This window comes from Euphorbia lathyris, chromosome 3, assembly GCF_963576675.1.
Source record: "Euphorbia lathyris chromosome 3, ddEupLath1.1, whole genome shotgun sequence".
Lineage (NCBI taxonomy): Eukaryota > Viridiplantae > Streptophyta > Magnoliopsida > Malpighiales > Euphorbiaceae > Euphorbia > Euphorbia lathyris.
In genome coordinates, this window is record NC_088912.1 from 70,938,208 (window position 1) to 70,945,479 (window position 7,272).

A 7,272-nucleotide genomic window follows, 5' to 3' on the forward strand; every position below is an offset into this window, starting at 1 on the left:
TAAAGTGAAACAGACGAAGAAAGAAAAGAGTTCCCGAATTAATTTGGTTTATTTAAAAGGCCTAATACACAAATAACCCCTGAATTTGTTTAAATGTTGCAATTACCTCTTTTTATATATAAATTGATGGCAAAAAGTATTATTAGGTCCCTAAACTTTTATTTTTTGATTTATTAAGTTCTTATCTTTTATTTAGATACATTAAATCATTGATCTTTTATTTTTTGGTCTAATTAAGTCTTTGATGACTAAATTAGTAAGTTGTTAGTATGTAATTTTGCTAAAAATATGTTATTAACTTTATATGTATTTGAGGTGCAATGAATAACAGTCTGTTAACCGAATTTTCTACCGAATTTTCAGTTCAAAATTACTTTTTTTTGACATCAAGGGTTTAATGAGACCAAAAATAAAAGATCGGAGACTTAATGTATCCAAATAAAAGATTAGAGGTTAATGTTGAAACAAATTTCCACATGATTTTGATTTGACAAAATTATTTAAATCGTATTTAAATTTCCATGATAAATTATTTCAACACATTAAATTTAAATGCTTTGATTTATTCATACTAATGTGTTTGTTCAATGTTGAGTTAATTAACCAAAGACATTTCAAGAACAAGGCCCAAAAGCCCACAAGAGAATGTCAAAGCCCAGTCAACAGAACAAAGCCTTGCGGCCCAGTAGAACGGAGCTCAGCCCAACAACAAGAAGAATCGAGAAGAAAGTTCTCAATTACTTCATGCCGAAGTTGCTGCGTCAGCAGACAAGGAAGTCAGGTCAACAGCTAACCTGAACAACTTGGAGACAAAGTCTTTCTACTTTGGGAAATATTCAGACGAAGCAGGAAGCTGTTGTTAAGCCCAAAATATACCTAAAATATCATCAATATTTACATCAGTTTTGCTATAAAATCGTGCTGTTTATATCTATTTAGATTACTTTTACGTCCGAATATGTTTCTTTCATACAAGGTACCTAAATATTTGGTAAAATCCAAATAGGAAGGAAAATAGGTCAAAAACGAAGGAAAACCCCTAAGTTACGAGCAAAAGACAAGGGAATTCAAGCGCACCAATACAAAGGACGGGAACGAAGGCGGATCCGGGAAATAAATCCCGTGTCACGACCGAGATTCCCTAATCTCGGTCGCGACACGCGTCTTCCAGACGTCCTCACTTGCGTTTCGAAGGCTGAAATTTTACTTCCCTAATCTCGGTAGAGATTATGAGATCTCAACAACTTCAGAAAAACTGGCAGCTTATCCTTCACATGTTCAAATTCAAAGAAACGCGTCTGTTCGGGTGGATAGAAACGTCTCTTCACAACGGACACGACCCCTAAACACGACTCTTCAACATCTATAAATAAAGAGTTGATTTCAGAGTTGTAGAGAGTTAGATTTTTAAGATTAGTACAGAATTTATGCAGAAATTCTGAGTCAGAAACGATTCAGAGTTAGAGTTCGATTTTGTAAAAGCAATTTGATGTACACACATTATTCTTTAATTACAAACACAGTAGCAATTAGATTTAAATTAAGATCTGTTCAAGACTAGTTTACATTTTGGTAGTAGAAATACCATCTCTATTCCGAAGATTCCGCGAGAAGATTAAGTGGCGGATTCGACCCCGGAGCCTGACAAACTCTAACGAGGTTTGAGGAAGGATTGACAACCCGGACTCACTAAGCCCTCTTGAATGCTTCCATGCTTTTTATTATCTGTAAACTTGTATCAATTCACACTTCATCTAATAAAGTTCATGCTGTAGATACCCATTTTGTCTGGGGTAACTCCTCATTTTTTTTATTTTTTATTCTTATTATACATTCTTATTATATAAATATTTACATGATAGATATAGTGATATTTTGGTGTAGATTGTAGTTAATCATATTTTATAAAAGGGAAAGAGAAGTATTCTCAATAATCTGTAAAATTGATTAAATGTTTATGTTATAAGGATTTAATCACTCAATTAGGATATTAGTTATTAATTAAAATGTTCTTATTTTTAAGTTAATTTGTCTACCATGAGATTTAATTAGATAAAATTAGTATATTTAAAAGATACAGAAAAAAAATCTAAGATTACTAGTTAATGTTTATATATGAATTTTATGCAGTTCGAAATTAATGGAAAATGTATACTAATTAATGTTTATGTTATAAACATTTAATTTTTGAAATGAAAATAGAAGGAAAAAAGGAATATGAACAATATTTTATGACCTAAAATTGTAAAGGCTCAAGCCCAGATCCATTCTAATATGCTCAAAGGCCCAGGCACAAACACTTGCTAATTAAAACTATATTAGCATTCTATTAGTCTCTAATTAATTAAAAAAGTCTCTATATAAAGAAGAGAGACCCAAGCAGAAATCTGTAGCAAACCCATGAATCACCACGGACATGTATTGCGGGTTCAACGAACAAGAAAAGCAATAAGTCAGTGACATTTCCGCCAAAGAAGAAGATACGAAAAGAAAAACACAATAAACGTTATTTACCTTAGGATAAACTACATGCATGAGTAGATCGGACCTCCAAGGGACCTTGAAGGAGCCGAGCGGTGGCTGTCCGCCCTCCAAAGGTGTCGAACCGCCTATAAACCTCGTAAACAGGGTAGATCGGAGTGGTTTAGCTCCGTTTCACCTGTAAAAACTAGAGAAAACAGTCACCGGAAAGTCGGACTAGAGCCAAACTATTTCGAGAGGAAGAGGAGGCGAGAACTCGCTGTGGATTCGCCGCCGTTAAAAGAATCAGACCATCGATCGAAGAAGTCTTACACCGAAGGAAGGGAAAAGGAAGGGTTGTTGCAAGGAAGAGTATAAGCTGACACTGACGTAAATAGGAGCACCACCGCACCGCAGACGGCAGATCGAAGATAACCGGCAGCCATGGAAGGAGCTGTGTTTTGCGTTTAAGACAGAGGAAGTGAAAGAAGAGAGAAGAGGAAGAAAGTGAAGGGTGGCTGCTAGAATACAAGTGAGGTAAAAAAAACCCTAATATCCAAATATATACTCTATCATTTTACATTCCAAAATTACCCCTACGAATCCCACATTACTCCTTTCTCATTTTATTAATTAGTGAATTTGGCCCCCCATTATTCTTTTTTTGGTTTGTAAGTGTATCCACTGCCCACAGCAGTGGCTATTCACTTTCGCAGATGGTTTGCACCTCTATGGGTGGGACTGCTGGCCACGGAAATTCTTTCCATTCCCAAAGACGAGGATCGAACCCTGGACTTTTGGTTAAGGGAGGAGGAGCCTTTACCACTCTACCACAACCCCGTGGTTTGGCCCCCCATTATTCTAATTGTTTAGATTAGGTCCCTGCATATTTTAATTTGACCCCTCTTAATTACATTTCGCCCCTCCCTGCTTATTTAGTTCATCAATTTGACCGCGTCTATTTTTATTTTCAATTTAGCCCCCTCACATTATCTTTAATTTCCTTTATTAATCCAAATTCTAATTAAATCCCAAAGCACCCTAATTCGTCTTAACGAGGTCCTTCGTTTTATATTTTAGTTCACTTTTCGTTTAATTTAATTATTTTCACGTGCTGTGAGTTTCTATTTGGTTAAATTTTAATCCTATTTATTTTTATATAAATCCATATGCGCATAATTCGTTTAATTCATTGAATAAAAGAAGAAATATAAATGCATCGTGTGTATGTGATATACCCGATTCTAAAAAATAAATCAAAACTTCACAAATATCCGTAATCTTCATGAATCGAATTCAGTTTGAATCGACGCAAAAACATCGTTGGAATTCACAAAGCATTCCTCTTTAGAATTTGAATCCTATTGTTCTGCATCGTGTCGCGTACGAGAAATTAAATTAAAATTCTAATTCACTAAAATATAATGACGTGTGTGTCATACACGAAGTTCCAATATCAAAATAAGTCAATTCGAGATGTTATCTTGAATCGATAAAATTAATCAAACTAATTCTAAATGATGTGCAAACGTCGTTAGAATTCAATAATAAATTCAAAATATCCCTTATTAAAATCCATATTCTATTTATCGTATATGTGATATACGTGAAATAAAATGGGGTTTCAATTCGATAAAATCATTACGTGTATGTTATATACATAATTCCAAATTAAGACAAACATGAAACCCAATAACCCTAAAACACAAGAATACTCAGCTTACATCGACAATCCAAAACATAACAAACAGTTAACACAAAAATCACATCTTCTAGTACCAATATTTGGGCGGGGTAGGGTGATTAATCAAGTTTTTCTTCCCTACACGTAACCGACAAACGAACCAAAAATCTCTATTTCGCAGACCCCCTTATTCATTGAAATTAAACCATTTCTGGTGTCCAATCACGCCTTAACTTTGATTGGTGGCGACTCTAAAAAATAGTTTTAATTAGGAAAAACTATTAATCGATTTAGCTTCCGGTGTTCGTGCTCGAAAAATCTGATAGCGACACATGCAATTCAATATATTTTTATGTAGCACTTTGGTAAATGATTCGAAGTGAGTTCTGGTGTTTTCATTAAAACGTAGTTAAATTCAATATTTTTACAAGGAAACTTTGTTGAACACTTGGGCAAATTCATTCTTACGGACGATATGATCGTTAGGTCGGCTTATCGAAAATAATTATTAATTTGATTAAGGTAGCGATCTTGCCCGACCGTAGGAAGATCGTCTATGGTTCAAAGCCTTTTAATTGAAGGAGTTTACGTTTATTACACATATATAATTTTTACAAAGTTTAAAGTTGTTTTCTTTGCTTAATGCAAACGAGTACAATTATTCTCTTGGTCTAAAACACTAAACGTTTCTGTTTTGTAATTCAAACTCAAAACAGAATTGATTTCTAACATTCTTCATGTTCTAATCTGAATCTTATTAATTCAATCTCAAAACCAAATTCAATTAACGATTATCTATTAAATAAACCTTAAATCGTATTTAAACTATATCAGAAGAAGTTTTTGTGAAAAAACATTCCCTGTGGGATCGATATCTTTTTATTACTACAAGCGAAACCGTGCACTTGCGGAAATCGCTCAATAAGTTTTTAGCGCCGTTGCCGGGGAACGCCAAATTTTTTTTACAAAAATTTAGATTTTTCGTGTTTTATTTCGAATCTAGGTTTATACATACTTATTTTAACTTTTATATTTTATTTATTTTATTTTACTAACATATTTATTTTTCAATTCTGTTTTGAAGGTAGTTTTGGTTCGTGCAAAAATTTCAAGTTCATGCGCAGTTCTTGAAGTTCGGGCATTCCACCAAACCCATTAGATCCAGAAATTGAAAAGACAATTAAAAAGAAAAAGAAAACCAAAATTCCGAGCTAGAAAATATGGCAGATCCACCAACACTCATGGATTTCGCTAGGCCAAGAGTGGCTGGTGTAACCAATAGTATAGTTAGACCTAGAATAACCGCAAACCAATTTGAAATTAAAGCACCTTTGCTTATTATGTTGCAAAACAATGTAATGTTTTATGAGCTACCTAACGAAAACTCTAACACCCATTTGACAAATTTCCTAGAAATTTGCGACACTTTCAAAATAATTGATGTGACTGCCGAAGCAATTAAACTTCGACTCTTTCCTTTCACTTTGAAGGATAGAGCCAAAGATTGGTTAACTTCTATGCCAAGCGTAACATTTGCGACTTGGGACCAATTATCCCAAGCGTTTTTATCAAAATATTTCCCTTTAGCAAAAACTGTAAGAGTCATAAAAGAGTTAACATCTTTTTCTCAAAATGATAATGAAACTCTTTATGAGGCTTGGGAACGTTTTAAGGAACTTCAACGTTTATGCCCACACCGCCAATTACCCGATGCACTTTTAATGCAAACATTTTATAATGGGATAAATCCTACAACTAAAGGTTCATTAGATGCTATATCGGGAGGGTTATTTATGAAGAAGACATTCGTCCAAGCAAGAGAACTTTTGGAGGAAATGGCAATCAACAGCAGTATGTGGCCCGTAGAACGTGGACACATACCGGTGACGAAACCATCATCCTCGACCACATCATCTGTTAAAGGTATAGTGAATCTCGATCCAGTCTCGATGTTACAAGCCCAATTTTCTGCCTTATCGCACAAAATTGATAGGTTTATGGCACTGTGCGATACCAATGGTAATCCAATCTCAATAGATGTGGATTACGAAGGTGTGAGCGAGATTGAACAGGTAAATTTTGTCCAAGGGCAAAACCAAACTAATAATCCTTATTCTAGTACTTATAATTCTGGATGGAGGAATCATCCTAACTTTAACTGGAAAGATAATAATAATAATAATAATACAAATGCTAATCAAAATCGTACCAATACTTATCAAAATCAGTCAAGAGATACGATTAGCACTTTATCTTCTAAAATCGACAAATTCATAGACGCTATCGGTGGAAAAGTAAGTAGCCACGATGATGGTTTTAAATATATCAAGAAAAGGGGCCTTCGTTGGTGCATAACAGAGCTTTCCTATCGACGATATTTTTTGGTGCATAAGCTAGGGAATTCGTGAAGCCTTAAGTGAACCGCCATAGTCCCATTCAACTAAGGCTAAAACAGTCGCAACGTTAATTGGGGCCATAATACTTACCGTCTTCAAACTTTGTTTGATAGGCCTTATATTTTGATTTCCCTCTTTTAAGGCCATCTCCAACCATTACGTTATTTCCATTTCCATTTTCTAAACATCAAATCTTATTTTTTCTCTAACTCATTACACTAAAAATAATATTCTCCACTTTATTCCATTTTACATAACACTTTTAGTAATATTTCATTATTTTTTACATATATTATTATTATCATCAATGATCTATAATAAAAAAATTAATTCAAAAATTAATTAAAAAATAAAAAAATAATGTTATTTAATTTTAAATAATTGGGGTGGATATTGACTTACAGTTGTCCATTTCATATTTCTTCAATATCTCCTTTGCATACTTAGTCTGACTGCTGAAGATGTCATTATTGCCTTGTTTGATTTGAAGTCCAAGGAAGAAGTTGAGTTCTCTAATCATTGACATTTCAAACTCAGTCTGCATTTGGTTGATAATAAAATACTTACATGAGTCTGTATTAGATAGGCCTACATGATCGCTCGCACAAAAAGTCTGATTGCTATGTATTTTAGGATAATTTGGAAAGCATATAATAGCTATAAGATTCCAAATAGGAAATGATTAGGAACAAAATGGCAATGATGTGATTAGGGGTGTAACCGAGCTGGACC

General features: G+C 33.9%; 1 non-coding gene across 1 annotated transcript; it reads right to left on the reverse strand.

The window, feature by feature from the left end:
- Window positions 1–5,742: 5,742 nt before the first annotated feature.
- LOC136225041 (small nucleolar RNA R71) lies at window positions 5,743–5,849 on the reverse strand. Its single transcript, XR_010686779.1, has one exon. It is a non-coding gene; the product is annotated as a small nucleolar RNA R71 (small nucleolar RNA).
- Window positions 5,850–7,272: the final 1,423 nt, after the last annotated feature.